The sequence below is a fragment of the Pinus tabuliformis genome, chromosome 9 (assembly GCF_031772625.1).
Source record: "Pinus tabuliformis cultivar Carrire ecotype Pingquan chromosome 9, CPIR1, whole genome shotgun sequence".
In the NCBI taxonomy this organism is placed as follows: Eukaryota; Viridiplantae; Streptophyta; class Pinopsida; order Pinales; family Pinaceae; genus Pinus; species Pinus tabuliformis.
This window is the reverse complement of record NC_142307.1, coordinates 1,576,893,960-1,576,913,137: the sequence shown is the minus strand read 5'-3', so window position 1 is coordinate 1,576,913,137 and position 19,178 is coordinate 1,576,893,960. Positions and strand designations below refer to the sequence as shown.

At 39.3% G+C, this 19,178-nt stretch overlaps 2 pseudogenes across 1 annotated transcript in view; one reads left to right on the top strand and one right to left on the bottom strand.

Moving 5' to 3' along the window:
• LOC149154710 (callose synthase 9-like) overlaps positions 1 to 19,178 on the bottom strand; it is a 241,198-nt pseudogene that overhangs the window by 39,143 nt on the left and 182,877 nt on the right. The window contains exons 40-43 of the transcript XR_016262850.1: positions 13,054 to 13,106; positions 12,787 to 12,963; positions 12,617 to 12,664; positions 12,162 to 12,320 (exon numbers count right to left, since the gene is read on the bottom strand). The product of XR_016262850.1 is annotated as a callose synthase 9-like (transcript). The remainder of the gene's footprint in view (positions 1 to 12,161; positions 12,321 to 12,616; positions 12,665 to 12,786; positions 12,964 to 13,053; positions 13,107 to 19,178) is intronic.
• Positions 2,341 to 4,446, top strand: LOC149154711 (asparagine--tRNA ligase, chloroplastic/mitochondrial pseudogene; annotated as a pseudogene).

The following is a 19,178-nucleotide window of genomic DNA, read 5'->3' as shown; positions in this document are numbered from 1 at the left end:
AGCAAGACTCGAATTTGGACTTCTTTGGTGCAAGAAACCCTCTAAGGAACAAGCTCCTCTTGACTCCCTCTGAGCCTTGATTTCCTTTACAGAAATCCTCCTGCCAAATGTCGAATCACTCCTCTCAAATCCTCCTTTGCTGCTGCAACCCGGATCTAGATTTCTTTGGCTAGAAATCTGTCAAGCAGTGACTCCCTCTACCTCAGTTTTGTCTCCACAGACATTGTTCTGCACCGACAGCGTCCCACCAGCTCCTCAGATCGAATATGCTCTGCTCCCCCAACCCCAACAACTGAAGAATCTGAGCTCCTCTGGCTCTGTGCAATCACTGCGTGAGCTAGATCAGCTCCTCCTAACCACTGTGTCACTCCTTCCTGGTCCGGAAAGATGATGTGGCTCTCGTGAGCCTGATCTGCCCCTCTATGCTTTTGCGTTGGCCTAGACAGTTGACGCAGTTACTGCGTGGGATCCTCCCCACTACTGAGTCACCCTCACCTAGATCAGAATGTTGACGTAGGCATTGCTTGAGTCTCTGCGTCACCTCTTCTGCACTGTGTCACTCTCCCTTTGTGTCTTTGGAACAGCGCTATCACTCGAGGCAACTGCTTCTCTGCAACAAATTCTCTGGATCTCCCGACTGGTATCTTCAATCTCCTATGATCTGCAATGCTCTAATACGATGTGAAAATTTATGAATCTACACATCAGAAATCCTACTACAATAACTGGTTTATCATCTCCTATTTGTTTTTACATCCAACAAGTTATTTAATTATTAAACAACAATGAAAACACTATCGCAGACTACACATACATATAGATCATGAATTGAAAATAGAATGAGACAAATACACAAGGGACACTGTTATTTTTGGACAAACGTCCCCAGAAAAACCCAATGCAGGAAAACCGGTGCAACATCTCTGAGGGTTTTCTATTATTAAGCAGTAGTTATGAATACAACTCTGGATGGCCTCTCGGTTATCCAGTTACAAAGATAAAAATATACAGAAAAAAAACCTAAATGTTATCTATTGAATTTTGAAAGCTTGAAACTTTAAGATTGATGAATCACAAGACTCGATATGTTGTATGTTACTAACTTGTGGACATGGTTGATGAAGATTATAACTTCTAGATGATTGATGTTATATGGTTCAATCCATGTTTTTATGTTTTTTATATCTAATTCATCTTTCTACATGCTTTTGTTGACATATATGCATAAAAATATATAAAAATATATATTATATAAAAATTCACTCCCAATTCGATCTCGAACCAGGAGCTTTTGAAAATGTTGCTCTTCGCTTCCGCTCCCAAGTAACCTTGGGCACAATAATACTTCACACAATGTCACAAAGCTCACCTTCAAATGTTAACTAGGTCAATTCCCAAAAACATGTTACCTCCTTATGGTAGGGATGGTTAGATGGATAACCCTATTAGATGTTTCCAGCCTCCAAAGGGAAGTGACATGTTCCAAGTTACCCCATTAATTCTAGGTGTGTGAAAATGGTGGCTACAAAGGGGAAGAAATCATGGAGGCATGAGTTACCCATTTCCTCAACCTGCTTTTTCCGCCCCTCTAGTGTGCCTTTTACTTCTTTATGACTTACTTTGATTTTGGTGTGTTAGACTCTGTCTTATCAGAGATTGATTCTTCTTCAAAACCCTGTTTTGAAGAAGAAATCATTAATGTGTTGTTTTAGATTATGTTATTTATTCTTCAACTCTTCAACTGGCAGCGACTTCAATTTGCAAGTGTCGTGCTGGCTATGATGATTCCGGGCCTAGCGCTTCTTCCTCCAAAGGCTTGTGTTGTGACAGAATGCGGTCTTATAATCCACACATTGCTAGTCTGCTATATTGAGAATCGATTATTTACCTATACTAGCATCTATTACTTTGGTTTTAATGATGCTGTTGCTACTCTGGATGCTATTGTGGAACCATATCCTGCTGCTGCCTCATGTTTCATCTCACGAAAGATTTTCCAATGAAGATAATCGAGAATTTCTTTCTGCCTTGGCAAATATATATAATTTTCTGCTGCCTTTATTAAAGAATGGTTTTACTTTGACAATGGATAATGCCTTCAAGCTGTTGGTTTTTGTTTTGGTATTCTGCACCAAGTTCTAAAAGGACGTGTTGGCACTTACTGGATAGGAGGTGCTCTATCGAAGAGAATTACTGAACCTGGTTTCCATTTGAAGATGGGTCTGTCCGTGGTGCTTGGGAGAAGATTGGAACTATTGTGTATTGTACAGATGTCACATAAAACTTGACGGAGCTGAATGTTTTAAATTTGAAGGCCAGTATTTTATTCCTGTAAACATCATGAGTGCTGAACCTTTCAAGCGGTTGGTAAGGCTTGTTGCAAGGGCCTTCTATGATGATATCCCTACAAGAGCAGAAAATCAACCGAAATCTGGCAGGAGCGATAACAGAGGAATGGCAGTTGTGGTCCTTGATGCTTTAACAAGGCGACAATGGGTTAAAGAAGATGATTTGGCTAAGGATTTAAAGCTACACTCAACACAACTTAGACGTACCTTGCGATTTTTTGAAGAGGAGAGGCTAATTACTAGAGATCATCGTCGTGAGACTGCAAAGGGAGCTAAAGTTTTCAATGCTGCAATAACAGCTACTGCAAAATCTTCTTTTGCTTCTTGTTTTATTGTGTCTCAAAGATTCTTGCCACGACTTCTAGATGCTATGGGAGCTCCTTTGGATCAAGGGCCTGGTCCATTACTTGCTTCAAATAACATAAGTGTGGCTAACTGCTTCGTGACAGTTAGTGCTCTTTATATTTGTGATCAGATTGTTCAAGCAAACAATATTGTCTGAGGGATTAGTTTTACAACCAGTAGTTAGATTGGATCTGAGCTCTGGAAGTTCTTCATTATCTCTGCTTCAGTGTTTAGCAAATCCATTAACAATTGCTTTTGCATCTGCCATTCCAACGCACAATGGAATTGATTGCCAGAAATCACAATTGACAACACAAAATGAGATCATTCATTTGGGAGTGGCTGGGTTGCAGGCTTTGGCTTCGTTTCCAGGATCCTTTTCACCCCTTACTGAAGAGAAATTCAAGGAAATCTTATTGTTTCTAATGTCTGTTCTATCAGAAAGGCATGAGCACAAGTTCTTATGGGAACAAGCTCTTGACGCACTTCCAGTAAGGAATCAAAACTGGTCTAATGGCACATCAATTGCTTCTGTTTCACATCAGATAACTTCAGCTCACTAAAATGCAGAACAACACCGATTGAATACATTAGAAGGGGCAAACCAGATGCAGGTTTTGCTTTATTCGAGTCAGAGTCGTTGAAGTGGCCAGGTTTTGTAAAGTTTGATGATGTAAATGATGGGTCCTGTCTTTCAAATTTGCAGTGTGTGATGGGTTCTGATATTGAGGGATATGATAAGCTTGAGTCTGGCTTGATCACAACAGGGGCATCTATCTTTATTGATGGTGTTTTAGTAGCCAGTACAGGCTCGAAGCAGAAGGTGGAATTGAGGACAACAAAACTTGTTTTGATTGGGAGCTGTGATGCTGCCACATTTCCTGTTCAAAAGAAAAAGCAAGTAGAGAGTATCTGAGAAATGTAGCACATATGCGGCCTCGAACAAATACATTTGGTGCGGTTGCCCGAGTAAGAAATGCCCTCGCATATGCCACACACAAATTTTTCCCAGGAGATGGGTTTTGTCTGGGTTGCTAGTCCAATAATCACTGCTTCAGATTGTGAAGGTGCCGGAGAGCAATTTTGTGTCACATCTTTGCTTCCTAGCTCTAAGGAGGATGTGGGCTCTCCAATTAGCATGATCCCTAGCACAAAGGATGGTTATGTTGATTGGGCACAGGATTTTTTTTGGAAAATCAGCATTCTTGACAGTTTCTGGACAGCTCAATGGAGAGACCTATGCATGTGCTCTTTCAGATATATACACGTTTGGTCCCACATTTCGAGCAGAGCAGTCGAACACTTCACGTCATTTAGCTGAGTTCTGGATGATTGAACCAGAGCTTGCTTTTGCCAATCTGAATGATGACATGGCTTGTGCAACTGTCTATCTCCAGTGAGGTTTATTCCGGATAATTGCAAAGAAGATATGGAATTCTTTAATACCTGGATTGAGAAGGGGATAATTACACGTTTAAGTAATGTTGCAGAAAAGAAATTTGTGCAATTGACATATACAGATGCAGTTGAACTGCTTTTGAAAGCAAAGAAAAATTTTGAATTCCCGGTGACATGGGGATGTGACTTGCAGAGTGAGCATGAGCGTTATATAACAGAGGAAGCCTTTTCTGGTTCACCTGTTATTATAAAAGATTATCCCAAAGATATAAAAGCTTTCTATATGTGAGAAAATGCGGATGGGAAGACTGTAGCAGCTATGGATGTTTTAGTTCCAAGGTTCCTCCTGCTGTAATCTCGGTAGAACAGCAGCGTTGGAGTATTGATGAAGCAACACGCCTTGATGTACTTCGTTTGGCTATAGAATTGGATGCCGACTATGTTGATGTGGAGCTCCAGGTGGCATACGATCTTGTTTTTGATGCTGTTTACACACCAAAGTTACTAGACTCTTACGAGAAGCAGAAGAGTGCCAAGGGTAAACGTGTAGTCTCAGTGCTATTCAAACGGCGCCAGAACAGCATAATGGGATTCGATTCCTATTTCCCAGATTTTAATCAATGCTTCAACAAGATCTGCGCTCTATATGGCTGCCTTTGTCATTCAAGCAAACTGTACCATGAGTATGCCGCGTGGCATGTTTGTGATTCTGTACTTGTAGCACATTTTGCCACCGTCAAATTTCATGTGGTATTTTTAAGCACTAAGTCCGATCCTCATTCATGTCACCAAGACAACAACCGCAACAGATTTCCTATTTCAAGACCGCAGAAACCAAAAAGAGAGGCGCTCCAGCATTTATGTTTTTATTAGTTAATCAGAAGATTTTTAGGGAGATGGTACTGTTTTATGATAGAAGGCTTTTCTATTTTCGATTTTTTTTGTAATTTCAGTTTCAAACAGCGCCCTGATTGTGGGGTCGAGCTGTTGCTTTTTGGTTTTTTTTTAGTTTAGTTTTATGTAATGTATAAAAAATATAGATATAATTTTTAGTTAGTCAGAGAGTGAAGGAGGGAGAGTTTTTTCTGAGCGCTGGGAGCTGCTGGAGAAGCAGAGAGCTTTGTATTGTACAGTTTTCTGCAGAGAATTTAATGGAATTTCAAAGCTCTGTTTGCTGAGATTCATGTGGTATGTTGATTTAGCATAAGTTTTTCCCTTTGTCTCATATGTAATCAGTTATGTTCCATTTCATTTCATGACCCTTTCAAGCTGAACAAATGAAGTGATTAGGTAGGAATTCATAGTATTATATGCTCCTCCTATAAGTTTGTTCGCATTCGATGTTTTCTACTGTTTAAGGAGGATTCAGAGTTATTGTCTGCCCTCCTTAGCTCCTCACCAGTCTTGCCATCCCGTTTGAAACCAGATTTGGTGTTAAATTGCATGCCTACCTTGCCTCAGTTGATAACCTGTGTAGTCATTATATTTTTCTGTTGGAAGCTGTGATTTTGCCCATGCAGCCCAGAAAAGCCCCGTCATTCCATTAAAAAACCCCAAAAATCATTAAATCCAAACCCTCTATCAATTTACTAGCCTAATATCTTTGATCCTAATTGGTCAGCCTAATTATATTATAAGATCTATCAAATCTGACCCGAGAGAGCCTTCTCATACCTCGTAGGGCTAGCTACGAGGTGAAATGGTTTGATGTAGCCTTGAGAGTTTGTCTATCTCAGCCTAGGTGAATTCCAAGCGCTAACATGGTGCATAGCTCAAGAGCCCAAACTTGCTTTTAAAATTTTTAATTATTGCCTCTTAAGGATGAGTCAGTTTATCACTCACCAGGGTTGGGACAATATAAGAGTTCCTTTTATAGATGAAGCATCATGTGCTTGAGGAACTAGGTGATGGCTAATGAGGGGGTAGAGCTCATGCTAGGCTTTTCCCCATGCACTAATCAAACATCTCAACCATCTTTTGCAATTTATCTTTTTCTTTCAGTGTGGCTTTTTTATGCTTTTACCTTTCTTTTAGATGCATTAACCTCTAGGGAATTTTTTCTAGCCCAAACTCAAGCATGAGGTTGAAAGAGTGCCAACCCCATGACCAATGGAAACCAACCCAAAGAATGCAAATGAAATAATAGGAAAGATGGAAAGTGGTAAGTATGGAATATCATGGATGCACTACGTCAAACAAAGCCTCCCCAAGAGTGACCTTCCAAAAGTTCTAAGGCCTCAAAGGAGGTCCCACTAGACTAGAGTCAAAGACTAACCTCCCAAGTGAAGTGAGGGAACAAGAATATGTCAATCATTCAATTTTCCCCTTGATCCATATTAGTGTGCCTATAACATTAAGTGAAAGCACATGATTAAAAAATGGTTAAAGTACCTGTTGATGGATGACTCACCTTCCTTCAAGAAGGAATGTCAGATGGGAAAGAGAGATCAAACTGAAGCAAGAAGTGAAGGATATTGACATCATGTCGTGTGTTAATCATATAGGGTTGTTGATTCGCTGGTTGTTGGAGGAGAAAAAAATTCTTCTATGGGTTACCCACTTTTTGGTGGGTAACAGGTGCTAAATTGGCAGGATGAAAGCCTATACCTATAAATGGATATCTCAATTGTTAGGGGCATGGTTGGAGTTGTGGGAATTCACTTCCAAGCTTTGTTGAACAACTTTTTGGAAGACAAAGTTAAGGCACATTTCAATGTGAGTTTTTCATCTTTCTCTATTTTTCTTGGTTTGATTCAATGATCAAAGACTAATAGTACAAATATACTATTATAATCATTGAAGAAGGGAACTTTTTTACCAATAAGAAGATGATAGGGTTGAGATGAAGCCCTTCCTTCATCTTATTATAATCATTATGAATGTAGGATATTCATTGTAATGTCTTAGTTAGGGTTGTTCGTTCTATTTTGAGGTTGCCCTAACTAGGGATTGATAGTTAAGTGTGACACGCTTAGGCCGTCTTGATTTTTGGATGGTACACTTGAAGGATGATGTATTGTTGGTTGTTTGTTCTATAAAGGAAGCCTCCTACTCTTGCCTACTTCATTTTTGCCCTTATGTGGTTATACTTTAAGTATTCATGGTTGCATGTTGTTACTATATTTATTTTGTACTTGTTGTTTTGAACTTGTCTTTAGAAGGGCCCTCCATTAATTTTCTACATGTTGAAATAAATCCATGTAGTTGGTTATACCATGTTTATAATAGCCTAGGTAATCCTTCATTCATACAAGTTCAAAACATCCTAATTGTTGATCCCAACCCCATCACCCAACGAATTTCCATTAGTCTTGGCACTTCAACATCCCTTAATTCCTAAAGAATATCATAAACAACTTTTCTAAGAATTTTCCCCTTGTGTTGGAGGAGAGCCAACCTAAAGTGAGAGGATGTGTTCTTCTAGTGACAATGGGCAACTTTCCAAATCACCTCTAAGGTTGCACTTGGTTTTAGGGCAATGAAAATCTTTGAGTGTAGGTCTAGGAAGTAATACACTACAAAAAGATCATTTTTGAGAAGTCACTATCTAATCCAACTCAATCGCCACAACCATATAAGAAGCATTTATGGGATCCACCACACAATATATCAAAGCCTATGGAGAGAAAATATCATAAAAATGGAATCCAAACATACCTTTGACCTTCATTAGATCCTCTACAAGAGATCCATCCACCTAACTAAAACCATGGACATTGTTAATGGCCACATTTGGTTTCAAATAACCAATGTATAATGTGTATCCCTCATTGACCTGTTTAATATAATGTAGTTACGAATGTACCCTAGCAACCCTAGCCCTATATTCCTCCCTCTTGCAAGCTACCATCTCTAGCCAATGCAACATCCTCGTCAAGGACCCTCCTCCCAATGAAAATGTGCACCTCCTCAAGTCTAAGCTAAGCATCCCACAATTTTGCAGAGGCAAAGGGAGTGATGCAGAGCCTCAGCACAGTATTTGAAGGGTGTAGTTTCTACCGGGGCAGAAATCCACTGGAAAAGAACGAAGACGCGTAGAAGGGGAATTTTCTCCTTAGAGAACTTTCTGCCAGAAAGTTTGAATTTCTCACTTGCTGAGCAGCTGAGCAGTGACTAGAGGAGTCAGTTCGACAATTGGGTGAGATGGCATAGTATGGGCTTAGAGATCAAGATAGGTTGGACAGGGCCTCCAACTATGTCATATGGAAAACTAGAATCTTAGTTGTTCTAGAGGAATATGATCTCGAGGCCTACGTCAAAAGTGTTGTAGTTGTTCCTACTAACAACAATCAAAAGAAGAAGTACAACGCCGAGCAGGGGAAGGCAAAGAGGCTCATTCTCGATGGAGTTTGAGAGCATGTGGTCTCACACTTGCAGGGTAAGGATACAACCCGAGAGATGTGGGAAGCCTTGTCTTCTCTATATGAAAGCTATTCCAAACAACGAAAGATGTATTTGGAGCAGAAGTTGCAGCGGACTTTGATGCAAAAAGGAGAAGGGGTGAAACTCTATCTTCAGCGTCTTTAGGACAATAGGGACCAGCTTGGTGCAGTGGGGTTCACTCCTCAGTCAACTACGATGGTGAGGATAGCCTTGAATGGAGTCTTGGATGAACGACAAGTTTTCGTCCAAAGCATAATGGGTAGAGAAAAACTACCTTCATGGGAGAAGATGTGGGCGGCTTTTCAACAGAAGTTAAGGAGGGACCTAGTGAAGGTCAACCTCTGTGAAAACAGTGGGAGTGGCACAAAGACGAAGGAGGAGGAGGAGAACACAGCTATGGCATCGAAGGGACAGCAGAGCCGAAGTGAAAGGACATTTCGAAGGTGAAATGTTTCAGTTCTGGTGAGTTGGGCCACTATGCATCCCAGTGTCCTTTGAAGAAAAAGGATAAGGATGAGAAACATGATCCTAAGGCTACTTCAACAAAGATTGACGAGGATGAGTTTGCCATGAGTGCCCACGCATCTCCAGGTGGGAGATGGGGCAATATTGAGCTGTAGTCGGGAGGACTACATGTGGGCAGGATCCTTGAGGAGTCCACCTCTTGGATCAATTCCTTGCTATGGGAGCCCAAGATTCAGCAATAGCGAGATGGACTTAGTGTCAGATGATGTTGTGGAGTGTTTGGAGTACAAATGCAATAGCTTGGGACCAGAGACTGATCAGCGCAGAGCAAGGTTGGCAGCAGTGCAGTTGGGATAGTGCAGAGGCCAGCAGCAACGCAGAAGATTCAGAGGGTCAGCAGCAATCAAATTCCAACATTCATTGTCTTATGTTGAGCACAGTTAAGTTCAACTAATTTTCAATGTCTTTCAGTTGTTGAGTTGCAGTATGGATGCAGTGTTAGCAGTGGAAATGTTAGCAGCATAGCAGATGTAGTGTTTAAGAGGGAGTTGTAGTATAGATGCAGCAGTGGCAGTGGCAGTGTCATGGGCAGCAGTACAGTAGAAGCAGTGGCACAATGTTGGTGGCAGCAGCAATGCAGAAAGGAGATGCTTCAAAAACAGAGCAGCATGCAGGTGGACATTGTTGCTAGAGCACTTTCCTTGCTAAGAGGGAGTGTTAGTTTTTGGTAGCATCAGAAGTGCTCTAGCCTTGAAAATTGGTGGAGAGGCTAAGGAAAATGAGTTCTAAAGAACTCAGAAACCATTTGGTGAAATTCCACCATTGTATTTTATTAAAATAATTAATATTTTTAAGGGAGTTCCTAAGTCTGAACTAAGGAAAATTAAAATATTAATGGGTACTAATCAAAATATGGGTGAGAATGATCTAGAAGGCGGATCAAGTTATGTTTTAATCTTAGCCGTTGATTAGAGACTTAATCTCGGTCGTTGAAGATTCAACAAGAAAAGTATAAAATGGAGGCTTGGGGTTCATTTGGAAACACTCACACACATAGAGAATTGATCTAGAGTTCAATTTTTGGGGGTAGGAAGCTAAGAAATTCGAACTAAGTGATCATTCAGCAGTAGAGGGGTAATTAGAATCGGGGAGAAGGACTTTCCAGAGAATACTAACGGAGAGGTGAAGAGAGCTTGCAGAGAAGCAGCGCAGTAGCTAGGAGAGCTGACACAGAAAAGTTGCCTATCACGTAGAATCTAGAACTGTCGGAACAGCAGAAACTGTCGAGAACTATCGGAGCTGCCAGGAACAACCGGGAGAGTTGACGTAGAGGCAGCGCAATAGCTGATAGATTTGACGCAAAAAATTTGATTGTCATGCAAAATCCAGAACTACCGAAACAGCCGAAACTGTCGGAAATTGTCAGAACAGTCGGGAGAGCTAACACAGAGGCAATGCAGTAGCCAAGAAAGCTAACGCAGAAAAGTTGCCAATCACGCAGAATCCGAAACTAACAGAATAACCGAAACTGTCAGAACTGCTGGAACAGCGGGAGAGCTGACGCAGAGGACAGAGAAGGTGACATAGGGATGATACAGAGCCAGCGCAAAAATAGTCAGGGTTAGCCAATCTTGTGCCGAATCAGCTGGAATTTTGCCACGTAAAGTGAGGTAAAACTCACTAAGATTTTTTGTTAGTATTTTCTTTGTAAAGGATTGCTAGATGAGCATCCCAGATTTGTATTTAGATATTTCTCCTGCATAATAATAAACCCTCAGAACTGTTGCACCGTTTTCCCGCATTGGGTTTTTCTAGGGACTATTGTGTCCAAATATAAGTGTGTCCTATGTATCTTGTTCTTTGCTCTGTTTTCTTTTTCATGAGATCAAGTATTTAATTAGTGTAGGTTGCAGAAGTAATTTGCTTCAGTCTTCAGAGGAATAACTTAATGAATGTATTCTAAAAATCAAGTAGGTGAAGTAGATTCAAATTCGTTGCAGTAGGGGTTACTTCGGAGTGTAGAAATTTTCACAGTTACTACCCACCATAATTTAAGCAAGTATTTGCATAAAAGACGGAATAAGAACAAGATGTAAATAAATATACTTACCAAGTTAATGTCCACCATTATTTAAGTGATCTTCAACACTTTAACAAATATGAGTAAAAATGTGAATGTGCAGACTTAATAGAATTTAATTTACAAAGAGATGTGATTTAATTTAACAGACATGTCTCTTGGGTATTTTGGGTATAAAACACATTCGAACTTTTTCATTTTATATACACACTTATCACTCACATATCTCTCTCACACACATTGTAATTTGTGATATCTACTTTCTTTTCATGGCATTAGTTGAATTTCTGAAGTGTGATTGCTTGATGAGGATAAAAGAACTATAATATATATTCACAAGTAACTACCATAGTTCACAAATAAAGTACTTGTATCAATTGTACTGAAAAATCAACACCTTGTAGGGATAGTATCCATCCACAAAACAGTAGAGGAACAATTACAAAGTTGATTGGGTCATTGACCCTATTGTTGTCCCTAACCTAGAGTGCTTAGTGAGGCTTTGCACCAGGGTGTTAGATTTTGCGGTAACATGCCACGAACCCAAAAAAATTATCAAAACAAAAGCTTATTCAATCACCTCACATTTATATAATATATAGAGTTATGATAAGGCCTGGTGAACGTAAAGACATTGTCGTTTAATGCCTTTTTATTTTTATATTTTTTAGTATATATAATTCTTTCTCCCAACCTGCCATTATGTTCAGGACACTCATAACTGCATTCCAACCATTCCCATGCTTCGGGAACTTGTGCATCATTGTATATAAGCACACATCCATGATTTTATCTTGGATACTTTTTTGTAAGGTAATGCATTTGTGGGATATGAAGCAAAAAGTTGTGTCTCTGTGTGTAACTCTTATTTTTGTGAACTTTTCTTTTTATTTTTTCTTTAAGCACTTTACTTCATTCCATTTCTATCTTTATTTCCCAAACAACGTTACCATGTGCATAACTATCACTGCCTTTTGCACTGCAAACACTCCATTATAAGCCAACCAGAGGAATAAATAATTATAGTAGATCTATCATCTCCAAGTAAATGGATGGAAATTCACATGCAGGTGAAAAAGCATAATGAGACATTGTAATGAGTCCAAGGATAAAAGAAACTATACAACTAGATTTTGACAAACCTTCAGAAGTCCCTGTTCTAAGATGAACCCCATGATCATTGGCACAGCAGTAAATACACCAATTTGGAACAGGAACTGTGTATTGAGAGCTGCCTCCAGAGCTGTGCTATCCAAAGAACGAGCTTTGTCGGTGATTGCAATATCCAAACCAGACAGGGCCTGCCAAAAGAATTTAATTGAAATTTAATAATACAGTTTAAGATATTAAACTTACAGCAAGCTAAACAAAAGGCCCTAAGATTTTGTTTTAACTGGACTGCATAAATCTTGAACTCAGGAATGTCAATATACTGAAAACATGTTCATCCTTGCAAACTATGTTTAACAGCAAGTTAAAATTATACATTTTTCTCTGATAGATTTCGTGGAAAATTGAATGGGTTTCTATCAGAAATTTTCCCCACACCATTATGAATATCTGTTATTTCAATAATTCACCACCAAAAGATACTTACCAGGTATGCTTTACCATAAAGAAAAACGTAGACTGTCAAGACCGTCAACTGCATCAGAAACGAGTAAGTATGAATTAACATTCTTCATAGACCTTCATCATCAAATCATAAACACTTGCCAAACTAATGTGGTATGGAAAGTCAAATATATATGATAACTCACTACTAACCATCGTACAAACATAAAAGCCAACAGTCGTGAAGTAGAACGACAACATCCTGAAAAAGTCAAAAAGCGTTCCAAGTCTATATACATCTCTGCTAAGAACCTGTTCGCCATTGCCACCAGCAACTTTACCCTCAAACAGAGCAATTTGATTAAGTCCCACATCTCGTCCTTTTCCAACCTGTTGCAATGTCCATTTATATGTTCATAACAAAGGAAAATGTCCATGAATGAAAGGGAAAACAACAAAATAATACAGATAAACAGCTACCTGAATGTACTCATGATGAGTGATATTTCCCTGTCTCAAAGTGGAGTTGAAGCCTGCATGTTGCAAGATGCTGTTAATCATACATATTTGACAGGCATATGTTTGCTATCATGCCTATTTTACATGTATGCTTTTTCTTGAAAACTCCAATATAGCATTTTGCTAGCATCCAGTCCCTATTACTCCCAATCTTTGGCAAAAGATATCGAGCAGTAGCTAACCACAACTCATTTTTATTGAAGAATGGTATCAATGACATTTTTTGCAGATAATTATTGTACAATTGTGTTGGGTACAGGAAAATTACAAAGATACGAAAGAAAAAACTCATGAACTCCAAAAGAATACAAAATTTAATCAACAAACAAAGAAGTTTTCATGTATTTACTTCTATATTGAAATAATAATATAAATGAGTCAAGTTAAAACGTCAAAATTGGTCAACAAAATGTCAACCAGGTATCAATCTACTGAATATGCCTATAAATATTAAATTCACAATGCAAATGCTTCCATCAAGTTCAATATAGAATTGTTCCCATGAGTGCACAGTTAACTCAAATACCACAATTTTTGCCAAGTTAGAGTGGCTGAAGATAGCTTACATAACATCTGGATACATGGACATCAAGACAGACAAGTCGAACATTAAACATGTTAGGCACTTGAACCCTGGTTACAAATAAAAGATCAACACCACTCAGAGACTTATTATAAGATGGCTAACACTTAATAAAGTGTTGTCAAAAAAGTTTCTTTATGTAAGGAATCTTGATCTTGGCCACAATAAATCTTAGTGAACCAACATTAAGTATAGGTTAGTTCAAGAGAGTTAAATTAACATATTTATTATCAAAAAAGAATGATAAAGTTTTTAATGGCTCCATTATTTAACAAAACAAATACAATCTCCCTATTAAATCCCAGCAATTATATCAGAGCAATACTGTCAGGAGGGCTGTAGCTAAAGTCAAAATTTATATAAGGCTCATGAAGGCTGCTGTGACTGCCCTACAAAGTGTGAGTGAATCAACTCTTAGAATAGAATCGGCATATGAAATATGTTGATTTTTGTGTAGTATCTGGAGGTATTCCCACATGCCAAAGCGGTCTCCAAGTCAGCCTAGGAAAATTAAAATAAAATAACAAAACAAAAACAAAAAAATTGGGGCACCAAGTTGGCCCAGGAAGACATGTCGTCCAAGCTCATGAAAGGGTGTGTCTCTTGGGTTAATTTACCCCCATTTGACTAGTATATATAGATGATGTGACTTCTCATTTTCTCCACCGGGCAAATGAGTTTCTTCATCATCTTTTTGAGGTCTCTTGTACAGCCGCATGTGGAGAGGAGGAGGATGAATTGACTGTTTTGACTGAGCTGTTTCTCTCACTGTTTGATCCAAGTTGACTGAACTGTTTTGGCCAAGTTTGACCAGAGCTGACAGAGCTATAGGGGGGGGGCTGCACATGCACAACAATTTGACTGCAGTTGACCGCAGGATTCACAGGACCAAAGTTTGACCACAGGCTGATTGTTTCACCAGCATTGACTTCTGCACATTTTGGCTGGTTAGACCAGCGTTGACTTGCTACTACTTTGACCAGGTTTTGACTAGTATTTGATTTGTACATGCACAGATTTCTAGACAAATTGTTGATATGTAAACCGTGCTGAAAATTAATTTATCCTAAGAAAAATTGTTGGGTTTTCTCCCAAGGTTGGGTTTCCCAAGGTAAAAATAGTCTCTATTGTGCATGGTTGTCTTTCTATGATCTTTACTATTTCCGCTGCAACTACTATTGATATTTTCTAAAGTGTAATTGCTTGATGATATCAATGGCATAAGAATACTGTATAAAAATTATTAGGTAGTAATTATCTGACAAAAAATAGTATTCTACTGTGCTCTTCTAGAAAAATCAACATGGTATCAGACCTTTGTTGAAATTGCAGCAATTGAAATCAGCCTAAGACACAAGTGTTCAGCATCTTCATTATTTTTTTGGATCTCTTGCCAAAATGGCACCAAGTCTCAGAGTTAAAGACAAGTTAGATGCTGCCATCAACTTCGAATCTTAGAATACCAGGATACTCCTTATCTTGGAAGAGAATGAGTTTCAGAATCACGTGGAGAAAGTCATTCCAGAGCCAGAGGGAGGAAAGGAGAAAGCCAAGTATAGGAAGAATGGAGCCAAGGCTAAGAGAATCTTGGAAGATTCTATAAAGGACCACTTGATTCCTCATATTGTTGCATTGAAGACTGCCAAGGAAGTATGTGATGCTCTGGTAGGATTGTTTGAAAGCAGCAACATTAACAGGAAGTTAACTTTGAGAAATCGTCTTTGTAATGTCATGATGACTAGACCAAGTTTTGTACTCTCTTATCTTAAGAGAGTTTCCCAAATCAGAGATGAGCTTGTAGCCATTGGAGACACCATTGAAGATACAAAGCTTGTCACAGTGAATCTAAATGGATTTCCTTCCTCATGGGAGCCATCTATTCAGGGAATCTGTGCATGAGAAAAACTACCCACGTTTGATAAGCTACACATTGATTGTGTCCAAGAGGACGCCAGATTGTTGTCCAAGAATGGCTTGCAGAATCTGTACGTTGAAGGAACACAAGCCCTTGCAGCTCATACAAGGAAATGAAAAGGGAGAATGAACTTTGGAAAGTTTGATGAGAAGAATACAAGTAGAAGACTCATCCTTGTTCAGGATCAGAAAAAGGATGATATGTCAAAGGTCAAGTGCTTCATTTGTCATAATTTTGGAAACTATGCCACCCAGTGCCTTGAGAAGAAAAGGCAGGAAAATTAGCATGCATCAACAACCAATATTGATGATGATGATGATGATGATGAGCATCCACCTCAGAAGAAGTCAAAGGAATTCTTCCTTTAGGATCTACTAACAGTAATGTTTGTGGAAATTTGTGCCTCTAGGCACATGACAGGATATCGAGTTTCTCTTACAGATTTCTCAGAGGGAGTTGACAATCCTCAAAAGTTTCTTCCTTAGTCAAGCGATAATTATTTCATATATTTCTTGATTATTATTATTTATTTTTTTTGGTCAATCTCCCGTCCTTGTATTTTGCATGGTTATAATTTGTTCTTCCATGGCCTCCTGAGTGGAGTTTTGCAGAAAGGAAGAATTGTGAAGACTACCAATGCAATGATTCATGCAGTAGATGGCAGCATCGAGAAGTAAAAAGCAAGGTTTGTGGCAAGAGGGTTCTTCCAGAAAGAGGGAGTTGACTATGAGGATATTTTTTCTCTAGTCGCTAGTTGGTCAGGTTCTTGTATGGCCTATAAGCTCGAGCATAGACTCAACAAGAGTGATTGATGCTTGAGAGAGAGGATTGTAAAGATTGTTAGGACATCCATGACCCTATGAGATGACTGGAAGAGATGCCAATTCCGAGGAAGAAGACAGTAACAAAGAATGAAAGGAGCAGTCTTCCAAGAGGATGTCATGGGTTGAGATTGTCAAACTTGATGCTTAGAGACGGGAGGTATCTAGGAGCAGTATTCCTTCTATGAGGGGACCATGCCAAACAGCGAAGTATGCTTCAGTGACAGAGGGAGTAGCAGTGGCAAGAGGATTTGCCTCCATGACAGCAGGAAGCAACCAGGATTGCCACAAGAGGACCTGCTTCAATGTCAAAGGAAGCACCCCGTCAAGGTGATCAAAAAGCAACTGTGGTGATGGATCTAGTGAGGGACACAGGTCAATTTATGGTTGAGCCAAGGCATGCGTCAAAATGTGCTAAAGTACCAGCGTGGTATAGTTGGATATGATATACCTTAGGTGGTGAAGTGAGATTGCAGGGATATATTGATTCAGATTGGGCCAAGAGTACAAAGGACAGAAAAAGCACCTTAGGGTGCTACTTCAACTTGGATCAGCTATGATATCCTGGTTTAGCAGGAAGCAAACTTCTGTCACACTCAGTACAGAAGAGGCAGAGTATATCACAGCCAGTGTCACAAGTCATGAAGCAATGTGACTTTGAAGGCTTCTTGTAGGACTATTTGATCCAATGTTGCGAACATCTCGATAACATCCTGATTTTATCTCAAAATCACGATTTTTTCGCCTAGCTGATGTTTGCCATTTTTAAAGATATTTTTATGGTATCTTAATTTTTCCAATGTTTGTCGATTTTTACCGATATTTTCCTAATTTTTACGATTTTTTGGTTTTCCAGACCCTTGCCACTTTTATCTTGATGTTGATGTTCACAACATTGAATTTTGATCAGGTCATTTCATCTGAGACATGGTGCAAAAAAGGAGCAGCGAAACTCTAGTACATATCCATAGACAAGCAGATTATGCACATTCTAACCAAGCCTCTGTCTAGAGCGCAGTTTGTATACTTCAGAGACAAGCTTGGCGTGATGCAAAATGTCTCCCTCATTAAGGAGTGTTGATGTCTTGCAAGATTGGACAAACCATCTCTTGAGAAGCCAGAAGGACTTGGCTGCGTTATTTGACCAAGGGTGAATGGACAAGGGCATTTGCAGGATTGGGCAAATCTTCGCTTGAGAAGCCAGGATTTGGCTAGGTCATGTTGATTCGGCTAGAGGAGATGGATGAAATTCACCTAAGAAGCCATAAAGGATTTTGGTTGGGCAATGCTGATTTGGCTAGGAGTGAATGGTCCAAGGACAGATCCTCTCCTGAGAAGCCATGAAGGACTTTGGCTGGGTCATGTTGATTTGACCAGAGGGAATCGATATATTTACCTGAGGAGCCATAAAAGGCTTTGGCCTGACCATGCTGATTTGGACAAAGGATAAATGGACTAGAATACTCACAGTGCCAACTCAAGGATGGAGTGATCTATAGACGTGCATGTTGGAAGTCACATTGCCTACTCCAAGATGAAGTGGTCTATAGACATGTATCAAAATAGCAAGCTCATTAACTTTTCTTATGGAGGAGAAATTTCAGCTAAGGAGAAATCTGTTTCAACCAAGGAGAATACCTCCCTCACTTAAAGGGTGTTTATTTTTGTGTAGCATCAGGAGGTATTCTCAGTCTCACATGCCAAAGAGGTCTCCAAGTCGGCCTAAGAAATTAAAATAAAATATATATTTTTAGGGCACCAAGTTGGCCCAGCACATGAAAAGGTGTCCCTTGGGTTAATTCCCCCCCCCCGACATTAGACTAGTCTATACTATATATAGATGATGTGACTTCTCATTTTCTCCACCAATTGAGTTTCTTCTTCACCTTTTTGAGGCCTCTTGGGCAGTCGCAAGTGTGGAGAAAAAAAGGACGAGTTGACTATTTTAACCAAGCTATTTCTATCTCTGTTTGACTAGGTTTGACCCAAGTTGACTAAACTGTTTTGGGCCAAGTTTGACCAAAGTTGACCAAGCTGCAAGAGGGCCACATGTGCACAGGAATTTGACTGGAGTTAACCTCAGGAGTTGTAGGGCCAAAGTTTGACCATAGGTTCACTGTTTGACCAATTTTGACTTTTGAGCATTTTAGCTGGTTTGACCAGCATTGACTAGTTGACACTTTGACCAACTTTTGACTAGTATTTGGATTTGTACTTGGCACAAATTTCTAGACAAATTGTTGATTTGTAATCCTTGCTATAAAATATTTTTTCCTATGAAAAGTTGTTGGGCTTTCTCCCAAGGTTGGGTATCCCAAGGTAAAATATTGTCTCTATTGTGCATGGCTATCTTTCTATGATCTTTACTATTTCTGCTACATTTAGTGTTGATATTTTCTAAAATTGAATTGCTCGATGATATTAGTGGCATAAGAACATTGTGTGATAAGCATTACGTAGTAATTATCTAGCAGAAAATAGTATTCTAATGTGCTCTTGTAGAAAAATCAACACAATACATGTTATTTCACATATGCTCCTAGTTGTTGGAGGTTATTTCACTTGATATGGGAATTCAATTGCCAATATGTATGGGTCCTCCTCAATCTTTCATTGCATCATTTTTGTTTCGCATCTCTCTTGGATTTTGTTTCAAACTCTCTGGCAAAAAAAATTTAATCCTTCATTCCCAACCTAGGTAATTCATTTTGTTTCATGAAGCATTGTGCCTGTTTCACTGTGCCAGTTGAAGACATGAGGTAAGTGC